Genomic DNA, 17146 nt, shown 5'->3' on the forward strand with positions numbered 1-17146 from the left:
CTATATAAAAAAAAAAAACAAAAAAACCATGGGGCGCCCTTAGGGCTGGCGCCTCACTTGCCTTATGGGGCGCCCCAGGGGGTGGCGCCTCACAGGGTATTTTGGGCCGCCCTGGGCCCAGGCGGTCAGGGCATTTTTAAAAAAAAATTGGGAGCAGGGGCATTTTTAAAATTTTGATTTGTTTTAGGGATATTAATAAAAATCGCCGGGTCCCTCCTAACTGCCGAGCATAACTTCCACGGTTCTCCTAACATCCTTCTATATCCATGTAACTAATTAGATGCATGCTATCTATTATAATTTTACAAATGGAGATAGATTATAATAGACTAAATGTATCCCCCCTTTCAAACATTTTAATTTAGGTAATTTTTTTTACGTAGACATTTTACAAAAAAACTAAAATACAAAGATATTGGTCCATGTTTATATTTAAAGAACAGTATAAACTATTTCCAAATTAATTTAAAGAAAAATGGCTCCTCCATTTTCGAAAAATGGAGCAGAGTGTTCCTGCTTTTGCGCACCTAAAAGAAGCCATCTGATTTGTGTTGGCCAAGACCTTGGCATTTAAAACTTCCCTTTCCTTGATCCCCATTAATTAATCTTAGCCTACGTCCGGCTCCTCCATTTCCTTGATCAAATTAGCGAAGTTGCACATTAGGATGGCGACTCAAGGAGCAGGAGCAGAGGCGACTCAAGGAGAATGGCAGCTAGTCCAAAGTAGGCGTCGATACCCGGAGCACTGGAAGCAGTCAGTCAGCCCTCCTCCGACCAAGGCCATCCCCTACGTCCCATATGCCAAGACCTACGCACAAGCAGTAACCACCCAGAGAAAAACCCTTGTTCAGACCCAAGGAACCACTCCTCCCATCGCCCCCCCCTCAGCCCCTGAGAATCACATCACCCCCAATCCCCCAGAACAAATCTATGCCACCACCCCTGACTTCTACCGTAACCCATCCCCAGCCCACCTACCGCAACCATCCTCCACCACCACTGCAGCTCCATAACCACCCCAATCAATCTCAGCCCAAACCAGCCTATGTCTCCTATGTCTCTCCCCATAGCCCTACAACACTTCGTTTTCCACCTTCTCTGGCCTTTCCTGAATGGAAAAACCGTTGTTTCAGATGTTGCAGACATGGCCACACCCAGGCCAGATGCCGCAATCCAATGAAATGTGGGCGATGCTGGAAAGATGGTCACCCGGGTACACGCTGTCTCACTAAGAAGAAGGCGCCAGGAGAACAGCCAGCTCGGAACCCACATAAGCCAAGCCTAGAGCCACCATTTGAACCCCTGTTTGATGATCTCCTCGAGGGTCCACTGCCTCACCGCTGGCCGGACATGCCGACTAACAGACCCGAGCTGGTGTCATGTTTTCTGGACAAGGATGAGGAATACGAAGAGGAACTCATCCGGCTCCGTCAAGGTGTGGTGGTGCAGGCAATAGGATGGGAAGGCGATCTCAGGGTCGATACGGTGGTGGACTATGCGATGGCTACTGAGTTAGTTCAACCTGAGGAGATAACAGTAGCATCACTCTCATGCTCTTCATGCCTGATCCATCTGCCACCGGCATTGGCACCAGACACATTCCTACGGGCCATACCAGCTAGAATATGGGACTTGGGGCTTGAGTTTCAGCCATGGAGCCCCTATTTGGAGGCTACTGAGGTAATGCCGGAATACAAGGTCCTCCTAGAACTGAGAGACTTGCCGGTCAGGTTATGGAGAGAGAGGAATATTAAACGCCTGGTAAGTTCCTTTGGGGTGTTCTTGGGGTCGATATCCCCTCCTCATGCAGTGGACTATTCCGCCTGGAAGGTGGTTGTGGCGACAGACAAGCTAGAACGCATTCCCCACAAGGCAGAGATGACCATCGGAGGTATCAAATCGGTGGTACGGGTGCTTCCGATCAAATGGTCTCAATCACCTATTTACAGACAGGAGGATATGCCAGTACGGCCACCGGAGTTTTCTAGACCTTTGCCAGTCATGTCCCCGAATGGAGGCTCTCCAACCTCAGATGACTTGCAGCAAGATGAACAAGACATGATTCGTCTACCTAGACGAGTTGTGATGCAGATGTGTACAGGCAGAGATCTGGGCTCTCTTCCGCAGGATATCCATCAATACTTCAACCTTACTTCCATGTCAACGGCGGCCGGTGGAGCTCAGGAGTATCAACCTCTAGGCCCATCACCACAGGGAGAAGTCACAGAAAATCCGGGCTCCAATAATCCAAATGACTCTCATGCAGGAGCCCAGAGAAATCCTGTTCCCGAGGAGGATACTGCGCACACCACGCCAAAAGGGGCTCAAGTCACCATTCTCCAAAGAAACAGTGTTGAGGCGGGTATCCTTACTATGCTATCGGCATCCGCCACACAAAGAACTACACCGCTCGTAGCAACTGCAGACCCGGACGAGAGGAATACCGTGGGGAACAATGTGCTGCTGACACCACCAGTTAGCGTAGAGAATCACTCAGAACCTTCTCCTACCAACCTGTTGTCTCCTAGTGCTGACGTGGCACCTCTAATAAGTGGTGATGAGCGTTTAATCACCATGTGTCCACAACAGTTACTCATCCAGAAGGGAAATGGGCCTCTATTTGGGCCTCGGGCTACAGTCAAAAGAAAGCCTATGACTAAAGGTAATGACGAAGCTGGGCCGTCTAAAAGAATGGGTGCTGGGCCTGACATCTCACTGGGCCTGGATGGATATCATGAAATCCAAGTGACAGATTCATTTCTAGCCTAGCTAGCTGAGGGTTGGGGTCTACTACCTGAGGCAGTTAGAAATGAATTGATAAGAGATAATGCAGAAAGGTTGAATTTGGTGAGTCAAGTCCCGGAAACGCAATTTGGGAATGGTGACACAGAGATAGGACTAGACGGGGAAGGGAGGGACTCCGAAATGGAGCTATAAAGGTCCCTACTCGACGGATACTGTTGGAGGAAGCACTAATTCTAAATGAATCTAAAAAAATCAAAGTTATGACATGGAATACGAGAGGATTGGGGGGCGATGAAAAGTGTAATGTGGTGAAAAATACGATTAAGGAGTCCAGGTGTGATATTTGTTGCTTGCAGGAGACCAAGTGGAGTACTAATGACCCGATGTGCCATGCAAGAGCATTACCAAATTTCTTTGACAGAAGAGGGGCGTCACTTTTGGCAATTGGCACCAGGGGAGGGACTATCATAGCTTGGAAGTATGGCTTCACCCTTTTAAATTCCTGGACGACACCTAACACGGTGTCTGCACTATTAAGGCAAGAGTCGTCGAGTGGAGTGTTCTTGGTTACCTCAGTGTATGGACCGAGTGTGGATGATGTGGGGATCAAAAGGGCCTTCATATATGAACTAAGGAGGTTGGCAGACATGGTTAGACATCCTTGGATCATTTTGGGGGACTTCAATCTAACAAGGTGGCTAGTGGACCATCCTGGAGACCTTAGGGGGTTGTCTCTTATGCAGTGTTTTAATGACCTCATCAGAGAACTCGAGTTGGAGGAAATACCGTTGCAAAATAGGGCCTACACATGGTCAAGTAAGCGCCCAACTCCAAACTTTTCAAAGATTGATCGAGTCTTCATGACGCCTGGGTTCAATTTCCCCCTTGTAACCTTGCAGGCGATGGAGATGGTCATCTCAGACCATTGCCCCCTTGTGCTCACATGTAGCCAGAGGAGGCCGGGTAAGAAAGAGCCCAGGTGGGAAAATTTCTGGTTCGATTATCCGGAAGTTCAACAAATAGTGGCGGCAGTATGGAGGGATGCTAGTCTAAATGAGGAGCAGGGTACACAATGCTTCTATCTCAAAACCGAGGCACTGAACAAACAATTAATACTATGGCAGAAGGCAAAGTTTGGTATTCTGGCTCGAAGGTTAACATTGAGTAGACAAGCGATCTTGCTATACGATAAATTGGAGGAAATTAGACCTCTCCAAGAAGGGGAATTCAAAATAAGGCAAGGACTAAGAGCTACGGTGTTTGAGCTGGCAAATATCGAAGAAAAACGATGGAGGCAGAGAGCTCGCTGCCAGTGGTTGAAAGAGGGGGACAATAACACTGCTTATTTCCATAAATTCGCCTCCTCTAGGGCTACAAGAAACTTGGTCAACACATTGCAACATGATGGAGTTCTGTTGACCAGACCTGCTGACATCTTGAGTGCCTTTCAATCTCATCTGAGGAATATTCTGGGTACAAGGGCCCAATTGGAGGCTTTTGATGCAAGCAAACTGTATCCACAACCACTGGACCTAGATAGCCTGGGAGAGAGGTTTACAGAAGCCGAAATCCAGAATGCTATTAAGGGCCTGGCGTCCAACAGGGCTTCGGGCCCAGATGGATTGAGTAATGAATTTCTCAGGAAATACTGGGATATAATTAAATTGGATTTTATGCACATCTTTCAGAAATTCTATGAAGGGCAGCTGGATCTGAGGGATTGTAATACGGCCAACGTGATTATGCTTCCAAAGATGGCACAGGCAGAGACAGTGAAGGATTACAGGGCTATAAGTATAATCAACCTCGTGCCCAAGGTTCTATCAAAAGTCCTATCTAATAGGCTCAGTGGATTCCTACCGATGTTAATCTCTGAAAAGCTGTCGGCATTTATTAAAGGAAGGTTCATCTCTGAGAATTTCATTTCAACGAGGGAGCTGCTCCATCATGTTGCTCATTCAAAAAGGCCGGCGATTTTTGCAAAAATTGATTTCAGTAAGGCGTTCGATTCACTCGATTGGGGTTTCCTATTCCAAATCATGCGGGTCAGGGGGTTCCCAGATCGTTGGATATCATGGATTACATCACTACTTAATTCAGCATCCACTAAAGTCTGTGTCAATGGCGAATCAACAGACTACTTCATGCATAAGAGGGGTCTTCGGCAGGGGGATCCCATATCCCCTATGCTATTTATACTTGCGGTGGATTCATTACAGCAGATGGTCAAGGTGACCAATACGATCCTCAATAAACCTATTTCAAGAAAGATTGGGGAGTCCCTGCTAGCTCTACAATATGCAGATGACTCAGTCTTCATCTCCAATGCTGATCAACCATCTCTGGTGACCTTCAAGCTCCTTCTCAGAGCCTTCTCGGCAATTTCAGGTCTCCAAATCAATTTCTCCAAAAGTTCGATAGTGACATTCAATATGAATGAGGACCTAATTGGAGAAGCAATGGCAATACTGGGTTGTAAGCGTGAGTACCTTCCGATTACATATCTTGGCATGCCGTTAACAATTACGACACCAAAGAGGGCGGACTTCCTGCCGCTTATCGAAAAATTTGAGAGACGGTTACAGGGATGGCAGGGAAGACTGCTGTCAAGAGGAGGTAGGGCACAATTAGTCAATTCAGTTCTCTCGGCGTTGCCGGTATATTTCATGAATTGTTTCAAGTTGCCGACTTGGGTGGTACAGAGAATTGATTTCATCAAGAGGTCATTCCTTTGGGGAAAGAAGGAGGGGGCTAAGAGGGGGATGTCACTGATTAAGTGGGAGACTGTTTGCACACCTAAGGAATGGGGGGGAATGGGTTTGATTGACCTGCAATTACAAAATATAAGTCTCCTGCTAAGGTGGTGGTGGAGGCCTAATACGACAATTGGAACCATTTGGTCGGCTACTATCATCAGGATCCGAATTACAACTGTTCATGATGTGAATCGCTGGAATACTGGAGGGTCCTTCTTTTGGAAAGAATTGCTCAGATTGCTGCCAATGTTCAATTGGTCTTGCACAATGCATAATGATCAGTTGAGATGGAAATGGGAGAGTAGTGGTTTGTACACATCCAAATCACTCTACAATTCAATCAAGGCGCTGGGCAGGGAGAAATGGCCTTTTCTCAAGGTCTGGAGTGCAAAAATACCTCAAACGGTCAGAATTTTCTGCTACCTGTTGTTGCAAGGTCGTATTCTGACAAGAGATGTGCTTCACAGAAGGCATATCCCATGTCCAAGTCACTGTGTAATGTGTCCCTCTTGCCCTCAAGAGACAGCTTTTCACTTACTTTTTACATGCCAATATGCTAAAAGGGTATGGAACTCGGTCTCAAGACAAATGGGGATCTCTCTTGAAATGGTCGATACTGATATAGTCACATCATGGAGTAAAACTTGGAGAGGCTTCTCTGGCAGGGGCAAAAAATTCCTTCAATGGGGTTCCGTGTACTTCATTAGTATCTGTTGGCATATATGGTTGCAGAGAAATAACCTAATTTTCAGAGGGCAGTGCCTTCCACCGGAGGTCACTGCATTGCAGGCAAGAGATTTAGGGAGATTATGGCTTTATAATTGCTAAATACAATTGGTTTTAGTAATTCTGTAAATAGTGAAAGTGTAAGGGGTAATGTGTAAATCAGCAAGGCTGTATGTACAAAGGAAGGCAGTACCCTTGCACTCTGAAGGATGTTTGTAAATCTTTTTCAATTCAATAAATTATGGCAGAATCTGCCTTTCATTCAAAAAAAAAATTAATCTTAGCCTCATTTTCTTCTAGATATATTAATTAAATCAGAATCTTCTTATATGAATAATTAATTAATCGTTATTTTCAAGAAACCCAATTTAATTTTCTAAAGGATATCAAGTTTTCTTTTAAAAAAAATATTGCCAAAACGGTACACGTGTCTTTAATTATAATCTAGATTAATTTATTCAAGAATATTTCATGATACATATATAAGAAAGGCGTGATTCACTTATACAAGAAAATTATATATGGAAGGAGGATATGATTCATCAGCCCCTTTCCAGTAGGAGGAGCTCTGGACACGTGGTTTATTGAGGATGTGCCAAGTCAGCATGAAGATAACCTGCTGAATTTTTTTTGAATAAAAATATGGGTGTAGCCCACATTCCATTGATATGATTTTTTTTTAATAGATTACAAAAGAAGAAAGGGTTGCTCTTGAGTAACCTTTTATATATCATGCAATCTGATCTACTCCTAACTTGTCATTTCCAAGAGTAGAAGCAATTTCTCATTACCACTCGAACATTTAAAGCATTTTAAATTCCTAATTAGCATTTCTACAACATGGAAAAGTTGCTGGACTGCTGGAATCAGAAGTTATGTGGCTTGAAACCCTTAATTCAAATTCAATTTATCTTTGAAAAAAACACATTGATCGAATCAGGCTGATCGATGTAAAGAGCCGAAACTCGGTGCCATGGTAATGGAAGCACTCTGCCATTCCAATTAGCATATATACCATGTTGAAAGTGGCGTAGCTAGGGTTTGAGTCAGAAGTTGGCAGAAATCGGGTTTGAATATTTTTTTTCTTAACGGGTTTGGATTTGAATTGCCTCTATAATTCTCTTCCCACCTCCGTCCGCCTATCAAATTGCATCTCTGCATATCGAATCGGTTGTAATTTTTAATAAATTACTAATTGATACCAAAACTACTAAAATAATTACTTGTAATTTCTAAAACAATTGGTATTAATTGAGCGGAGGGGAATTGCTACTCTGAATTGAACAAAGATTTAAAAATAAATTTATTTTCTAATTAGATTAAACGACTTACAAATCATCTCTGAAGTCTGAACTAACAATCGTTATTTTCGAATTGAATCCAGAAGCAGGCAGAATCAAATTCAGGGAGGCAAGACCTATCGAAGAACCTAGTCAAAAGAAGAATTTTTTTTTCAGAGATAGACAGGTGCTTACCCCTGCAACATTGTGGCTCCGCCACTGCATATTGATCAAGTCATCATCTTTCACACGAGAATAGCAAGTGATGCAATATATGACAAGTTCACTGAGCTTGTGCTGCGGCAAGTTATCCTGTCCTGTAGAAACAACGATCGTTCGATTTGTACATCAATAGGACGCTTTTGTGCTACATAATATATCAATAGTTTGAGAATTATAACGATAGGCTCTATGAATATTGGGAGGGAGAACACACAGTATTCCAGTTGCTTTGGTCCCATATTAATTATTGAAGAGGTAATTAGTTAACAATTAATTCCTTATTTTTGATGATTTAATTTGACATTTTTTTTAAAATAAATGTAAGTTTCAAATTAATCCAACATTATAAGTATTTAACCAATTCATAATTGGTTCTAAATAAGTCATACAAAAATACATCACCATAGCTAACTAATTAAATATTACAATCCTTAGGAAATATAAAAAATTATCAAGAATCTCTCACCTAGTAGCCCACAAAATATTTTTGATAACTCCCCTAACCTCATCCCCTACCGCACTATCAATAGCCCCCACATCTCCCAAAATAGATGTATCACCAATAGAAATATCATTTTGCACAACTCCATCAAATTCATCTTCATCTGAAACACGTTGAAGTTTATTGTGATGATTGATGAAATTATGTAAAATACAACATGCAATAACAATTCTAGCTTGTGTTTTGAATTTATACCTACGCATCAATTGCCAAATTTTGAATCAGTTTTTTAAAATATCAAATGTTTTCTCAACAATGTTCCTAAATTGTGCATGTCGATGGTTGAACAAATCCTCTGCACATTCATATTGGTTTGAGGTTCGAGGTCTCCTTTGAAAAGACGCCAAGTGATAAGGTCTCCCACGATGTGGGCTTATGAATTGCCTTGTATTTGCGTAACCTTCATCAATAAGATAGTATTTATTAGGTGGTACTACAAAACCATCTTCTACTATCTTACGTAAAATAAAATTATCGTCAGCTGATTCCTCCCAACCAGCTATTACGGCTATAAAATTATCATCAAAGTCAACGACTGCCATAACATTTTGTGAATAAACTTGCTTCCTATTACGAAACTGTTCCTTGGGTTTATCATGCGGGAATGTGCGTACCATTGATTGCTCCCAATGCATCCTGTAAATAATATTTAAATTGCAAACATATATGGCATTTTTGATATACTGTATATTTATTTTGTATTAATTCATTCTTAACATTTTACCTTGAATGGAGCATGTAATGTCCCCTCTGATACTTTTGGATGTATTGGTGCATCCGAACCTGGTGATTTTATGTAATCTGCTTGCAAAGTAAGATAGAATGCAATACTTTATTGAAACATCTTCACACCGTTTCTTTGAAATGTTGGAAGTCCTCGCCTACTTTTTGCATAGGATCAAAGTGTGCAACAATATGTAGAAACATCCCCACCTGTTCTTCAATTGCTACATCTTTTTCTGTTATTATTCCTTTTTGTCGCACTTCATCGCACAATATCAAAAAAATTTATGTGTTCATGCGGAAAGAATCATGACAACGTTGGTGATAACCTTCTAATATGTCTTTAATATAATCTTTGCTTGTCATTTTCCTTTCATTCCTCACTTCCTTCAAATCAGTACTGCACATTTGCATCGCATCACAATACCAATTGTTCAAATTGATAATAGCATTTCGAACTTTAAACATCATCTCATCTCCTTCTTCATCAATCGACATTTGCTGATCAGTCAACATTTGCTGCAAGGTGTATTCACATAACTTTAGAACTTTTAACAACATCATTTATTAGAGATAGCAAAAAGAAATAATATAACTAGTAACAACTGAAATAGTAGCACAAGTAACTAAAAACATCTAAAAAAAATAATTCTCAAATACAAGTTCTCAAGTAACTAAAAATCACTTAAAACAACAAGTTCAGAAATAGTAGCACAATTCATAACTAAATTATGAAAATAATAGTACAACTAAATCCTACAATAATAGTACAAGCGAGTTGTCATTGACCCGGTAGGCGTGGATTGACATAGAAAAAATTGAAGGCATCATTTACTCCATTAAGAAACGGGTTTCCTGGTTGCTGGTTTAGTGAACTTGTTCCTTGTGAAGTGAATCCAGGTTGTGGGGTGAAGCCATATTGTGGAGTTATACAAGCTATCCACTCCATTATCTGTTGAATTGATGCCTTCAAGAAAAATCGTCTTTGCAACGAGTCTTCAATTCTCTGCATAACCAAATTCTGTTGGAGGGGTGATAATTGTAAATTGATCAACTTTCCAAGAGCTTCATCAACTTCCCACTCTTTATCATCTCTTATCTTATTTGAGTGTTGTGATTCTTCCTCTCTTATCTTATTAAAGCGTCGTGTTTCCTCAACAAGTTGCTCATTGACTTGAACCATTTTGGTACCATTATCTGCCATCTGTTGAACAACTTTATTTTTTGGAAGAAATTCTTTTTTGAATTTTCTGCCCCCGAGACATCCCCACACTGTCATCTATGATTTTTCTCTTTTGTGACCCTAAGCTCCCACTAGCTGGGATAGAGCTCTGCGCAACGTGCATGAAACTAGTGTTAGTCTCATCACCGGGATGTGAAAATGGCTGCTGAATAGTGTCTTCTGTTTCATTATCCATTGGCTCGTCATCTCGAGGATCGTCAGAACTACCGGTACTACTACCAATAGCACAGAGTTGAGTGCCGGAAGCACTGATGTGATGACCCCCGTTAGCCATTCTGCCCCCACACATTGTCGTCATCAATTCATACCAGGGATATTTTTTTCTGTCATAGTACTTCAATCGTTTCGGTTCACTCTACATACATGTAAAATAAAATTATGTTATAGAAAATGATTTATAAGAAATTATGAATCAATGAACAATTAAAATGAATTAAGAAATTTGAATTGTCTCACCTTAATTAATTCCGCAAAAACATCAGGACTAGGTGGTATTACCATATGGTTTTCATAGTCCCAGCTCCAACCACTTTTTGTGGACAACTCTCTAAAAACATTGAACTCTTTTTTCATTGTTTTAAGCCTATTGGATAGATGAAGCTGCGTCCGTAGGATTCCTTCGTTATTGGCATAATAAAGTTCATTAATTTGTTGCATTTTATGTGTGGTGAAATTGAGGTCGGTCTTCCCATTTTGGATTTGGATCTCTCTACATGCTGCCAATAACATATCATACTCTTCTTTGTTGAAGTTTATGGACCTGTTTTGCCCAATCTCTTGAACTTCCGCCGGTTGACCAGATTTCTTCCTTTTTTTTGTTACCCCGTCCCAAGGCTTTACTAGGTAATTCCATGATACTAGGTTAAAGATTGAAAGTAAGGGCAATTATCAACATGCTTGTACCATTGAAAATGAAGACATCCAAACAGAAAAAAAAAATTAACTTGTTGACAATAATTTTTTTTTGTAAAAAAAAATATATGAAAAGACAAGTAAATTCAAGACAACAATTAATTTAGACTAGTAAATTCAGATTAAAAAAAACAGCAAGTAATTCACATTTGGACAAAGGGTCGAAGCCCTCATACCATCACAAGGCATCGTAGAGATGAAGGAAACAAAAAGGACATGAAATTTACCTCTGCCACTACTGTCCACCGTCTCATTTATCTCTGCTGCCACCGTCTCTCGCTGCTACTGTAGAATTACAACACAATCTGACAATTACATGAAAACAAAAAATTAGTCAAAAAAAATTGCATACTTGGTTCAAGTTCATTTTTAGATTTGAGCATGTAAGAAATAAAAACAAAAGAAAACCAAACTGATACTATAATGGCACCAAAATTGCCCATTCCGACCTCCTGTTACTAAACTGATACCAATAGTCAAACCAAATTGAAACTGGTCAAACCCTTGTACCAGTAGATAGACAAGACCAAGATAAGAAAAACAAAAAAAGAATCAAGAATCATTCAATTTGGATTTTTCTACAATTTGTAGTGAATTTTCAAAGTTCAGGGTTTAAACACAAGTTTCAGCTCACAAAAACAGCATATCAGTACTAAACTGACCATGAAAGGAACTTAATTTGACATAGTTCTAGGTCATGAAATGAATTGAAAATAAATTATGGTGTAGGTCACGACTCCCTGAAACTTTAGACGCTAAGAACACTTCATTTGAATCTGTGATCTGTTCTACACGAAAATGAAAAGACAACATGCTAGAAAACATAAAAAACCGGTACCAGCTTAGGCTAACACGAGTTCGACCCAGCTAGAAAATTTAGAAAAAGGTGAAATTTAATAGAGATATAGATCATGACTTTTTTGAATTTTAGAGACCAAGAACACCCAATTCAGAGTTATGAGAAGCTCTACACAAAATTCACAATCAGCTCATCTCTACACAAAATTAGGAGTTATAAGACCAAATTAGCCTAAACCAACTCCAAACTGACCCAAATAAAATCCTACATGCTTCTAAATTAACTTGCTTCCAACAAAATTCACCAAGACTAAATCAAACAAAATCAAATTCAAGCCAAACAATCAATTCAGATGTTAGCAAGAAATTCAAACTTTGGAAAAAGGGTCGAAGCCCTCATGCCATCACAAGGCATCACAAAGACATAGGAAATTTACCTCTGCCTATACCTGATTCATCGCTGTTAAAAGAGGAAAATATATTACGTTTGAAGATAATGATTAGGTTATATTAGATTAGACACTGAGTAGGATATTCATCGCTGTTAAACAGGGTGTACCAGAACCCACGCTAGGCACAATATATCAAGCAACAAAAACAAGCAAGCACCAGTAAAGCCAAACCCATAGTTAGACAAGCACCAGACTGCACCGGTAACAGTACCAGTAAAGCCAAACCTAAAGAAAAAACGCCTCAATTGGTACCAGCAACAGTACCAGTGAGGTCAAAGCCCCACTCACAAGGCCTCAGCACCAAGGACAAAGCAACAGTCAAAGATCAAGCACAAGCCAGTGACAAAAACACGAGCACAAAGAAAAATATTTCATCACAGGTAACACCAATGTCAAGCCGGGAAAATCAACAACCCGCGCAAGACTCCATCCAAATAATCCAATCGATAAGCATACGCAAACATACATCAAGCATCAAGTAAAAAGGGCTCAAGTATTTACCCGATATAGGTGCGAATCACCGTTGTCGTCTCTCCATAGATATTGGCTCGTGTGAGAGCTATATACTCCTTGTTACACCGAGAAGACAGTCTTGGCATTGATTTCGATAATTTTGCACCAGAGAGTCGGAGATCTGAGCACCGGCGTGATTTCTCAAGAGGTGAGTATTGCTCTGTGGAGAGAGTGGAGAGAGAAAGAGCAGTTGAGAAGAATGAATAAACAAAGACATAAAAGTTATTTTTTTTTATTTCTTTCGCTAACCTGAGCGTCCCCAAATTCGCTAAACCATCTCTTGGTAAGAATAGCAGAAGAGCGCTATTCTCGTGCTACTCTTACTTTCTGTTTTACGTTTGGATCACAGGATTTCAAGAATAGCGGAGCAATTCTTGGATTAGCGCTATTCTACCCCAATCCAAATGCACCCTATATAATTTAGAGCATCTACATCCGTGAAACTCTTGGACTTTCTAAATAATTGTTAACTAATTTTTAGAAATTGTCTCTGAAAGTTTCTAAACCCCCACATTCCTGAAACTAAAATTAGAGTTTTTTAATTGCAACATCAGCAAATAAATTACAAGAGAAAAAAATTTCAGCGAATTATTTGGCCACATCAGAGTTTATAAACGATTTTTTATTAAGAAACTTTGGAGCAAAATGGCTAAATAAGAAACTCATCTGCATCCCTGAAACTGGTTTAGAAACTGCCACATCAGATTAGAAACTCAAAGAGTTTCAGGGATGTAGATGCTCTTAGCCCCAACTCCCAAGTTCTTGTTTTTCAAATAGCAGGAGCAATTAATTTCTCATTAACACTAAAAAAAACAATCAAAGTTTAGCATTTCCCAAAAAATGGAAGAATTTCTTTGAAGTTGAAGTTTTATGGCCTTAGACCATCGCTTCAAATTCATCATTTTCCGAAGAAAGGACATGGAACTTCGCTGATGGACGTAAGAGCGAAAGCACTCCTAGCCTTCATCTCCGATCACCATACCATGTAATCCATCAGGCAGTGGCGGAACCAGGATTTAAATTTGGGGGGGGGGCCGAGCCGCTGTGCCTTTGCCTTCTCTTCTCTTCGCCGCTGTGAATTTCAGAGCCAACGAAGCCTCTCCATTTCTCTCTCTCGGTCCTCTCCCTTGGCAGCTTTTGATTTTTGAAGAAGACCTTTTAATGATATTGCATATTGGGCTATCCGGCTATGGGCCTTGTATTTTTGAAGAAGACCTTTTAATGGGCCTTGTATTTTCCATTTAATTTATTTGGGGGGTGCCACTGTTCTTAAATCTACTGCAAATCAGAAGTTTATGGGGGGTGTCTGGCCCCCCCTCGCACCCCCTCAGTTCCGCCACTGCCATCAGGTCACCATCATTTTTCACGAGAGAGTACAAAGTGGCGCTATGAGGAAGAGTGCACCGATCGAGTTGATGCCGCCTCATGTTATGGTGTCCCAAAAGAGCAATGGTGGTGAAATTGCAATTTCACTCCGTAGCGGTCAAGGCCGAACGCTAAGAGGCCGTGAGCTTTGGCACATTCGAAATGCAGTTTGGAGGATGACTGGTTTTGTTGATGGATAACTCACTCGATCGTTAATAGCTAGAGAATTTATTTTCTGAAATTATAAAATAAGACTTAAAAATTTATCCATACTTAATAATTACATCAAAAAATTAACTTAAGAATTTTAACAAAATACTTAAAATTTTGAAATTGAGCACTTGAAATGCAATAATTTTTTTTTTTTAGTCATCAAAAGCCCGTAGGCAGTACAATTACATCTTAATATCACTCAGAACTAAAATATAAAGTTTCCCAGTTCTGTTGCAATTGAGTACTGTTTGAAACAAGGTAGAGTATATCCAGAGTAGTCCCATCCATTCAATCTTTCATTCTTCGCTAAATTATCAGCCAACTCGTTGTGGCTTCTTTGCACATGTAAACATATGAAAGATTTGTTTTCTTGCAAACGGCTCCAAATCTCCAAGATTTCGTCAAAAGCTCTCCAGTCCGAATTGATAGGAGGTGCATTGCTCGAGCAAATGTTTACTAATTCCAAGCAGTCAGAATAGAAAGAGCAAATGCAATAAATTTTTAATTTTATTATTACATACACATGTTATGAAATTATAGCAAAGTCAGCTAGTGGTGGTAATTTAAATGTTCAGTGAGAATATCTAATGTTAAGACAGTAGGGGCAAAACTGACAAATGATTATTCAGAACTTGATCCGAATTTTTTTTAATACCATAATAAAGAAATAAACCAAAATACCTCTGTTTTGGAAGATTTTGATATTTACCCGAATTATACAGTCAATCTGCAGTTCATTTATGAGGAGCTGCATATTGGCTTAGAGTTCTCCAAAAATATAAAAAAATGCACTGCAATATTGAATATAGTTTAAGTTTTGATGACTTCTAAGCTAATCTTCCCCCCCCCCCCCCCCCCCCCCCCCCCATAAATGTACTGTATATTAGCTGTGCGGCTCAGATAAATGTAGAAATTCCCAAAACAAAGGTGTTTTGGTTTTTTTTTTTTTTCGATTATGGTAAGAATAAATTTTTCGGGAACTTGACCAAATGTATTCTAGTTATCCCTTTGGTTATTTTTCCTCATTTGATTTTGGTTGGTGTTGCACTTTTTCCACAGAGGGACCTTAATGCCATGTCATTTTTCTCCTTTGTGTCTCCTTATGTAGTTGTGTTTACGTGTTACGTTTGAAACACGACTCGCTATTTATTTATGAATATTTTATTTTTGAAATTTTTAAATAATAATATATATGAATTAGTAAATTTAAATTAGTATCAGAAATATCTGGAAATTTTATAAATATTATCAATTATCCACAAATTAATTTTTAATTAGCTTTTATATTCTTTCTAATTTTTTTAATAGGGTTATATATATTATAACAAAAACGAACTACCCAAACCATAAATGCATTAATTATATCCACATTATGAATTTGAACCTTGTTGCATTGTTTTCTAATTTCGAATTTAAAAATATATTATTTATCTGTTTGTAACTTCTACTGAACTAATTAATTAATCTTTCCTAAAAAAAGAACTAATTAATTAATCCACACATACATCTATAAGGTGGAATTTTGTATGTTGTCCCAAAACTAAATTACCAAAACGGAGATTTCTGTGGCTTTTTTTTAGTAAACGTTCCCTATATGGTACTGTCAGTCTGTCACCAGCGTGGGGGCAGAGATAATTTATTTTGATGCTACAAAAAAAAAAACTTCATCTTATTTTATTACATTGGTTTGATGATGCTGTTGACATTTTATTCTCGATCAATTGACCATCTCATGTACTCTGGTCACCATGGCGTCAACATAATCTACAGTTAAGATAATGACAATAACCTCCTCACAAATGGTATAGTTTGAAGATAATGCTCCACTGGTAATTTTTTTTTCTAATAAGCTCAGCTTACGTGGGAATTAAGTGGGTCCCACAATAAAACTACAGTTCTCCAATGCTTTCAAGTATCCTTGGGAGTTGGGACTACCTACCTATATAGGAATTTTTTTATAAACCATAAATAGAAAAATAATTTTTAGAAAACTAGTATAATTTTTTTTTTTTTGAAAAATTACAAAGACCGAGTGGAGCATTCGGTCTCCACTTTTTTTTTTTCTCCAGACCGAATGCTCCACTCGGTCTCACTCTTTTTTCAACTTTTTTGTACGTTGCTTTTGTAGCTTGCCTTGTCATTATTTTAAAATATCTTAATTGTATCCCCATGTGTATCTCTTCCATTGGTCCCTCCTAATTGGCGAGCATGACTCACACGTTTCTCCTAACATCCTATTCCAACCATATCCATTAAACTTTTCAAATGGTCTTTCATGAAGGGGAGGATAATTTATAGTAAAATATATAGCATCCTCCAATTGGTCAAGAAATGGACTTTGCGCAACTAAAAGAAGCCATTTGATTTGTGTTGGTCAAGGAATTGGCACATTTCCAACTTTCCTTCACGATTAGGAAATTAATCTGATACGGTCCTAAGAGATTGTAGGGTCCCTACAATTTCAAATTCAATCTTTCATTTTTTTTTTAGTTATACGAATCTCTATAAAAATTATTTTTTTATGCACAAATCTCAAAAAAAATGAAAGGTTGGATTTGGAATTGTAGGGACCCTACCATTCTAAGGGATCCTAGTAGATTTATTTCCTCCCTTAATCCCCATTCATTGTAACCTTATTTTCTTCAAGATACATTAATTAAATCAGAATCTTCCTAGATAAATAATTAAATCGTTAT

The 17146-nt window shown here is 39.3% G+C and overlaps 1 long non-coding RNA gene across 1 annotated transcript; it reads right to left on the minus strand.

Moving 5' to 3' along the window:
- Positions 1-9579: 9579 nt before the first annotated feature.
- Positions 9580-12107, minus strand: LOC144546568 (uncharacterized). The gene is made up of 3 exons (XR_013508834.1): positions 11337-12107; positions 10654-11054; positions 9580-10552 (listed from the first exon to the last, which is right to left on the minus strand). It is a non-coding gene; the product is annotated as an uncharacterized LOC144546568 (long non-coding RNA).
- Positions 12108-17146: the final 5039 nt, after the last annotated feature.

This window comes from Carex rostrata, chromosome 30, assembly GCF_964058835.1.
Source record: "Carex rostrata chromosome 30, lpCarRost1.2, whole genome shotgun sequence".
In the NCBI taxonomy this organism is placed as follows: domain Eukaryota; kingdom Viridiplantae; phylum Streptophyta; class Magnoliopsida; order Poales; family Cyperaceae; genus Carex; species Carex rostrata.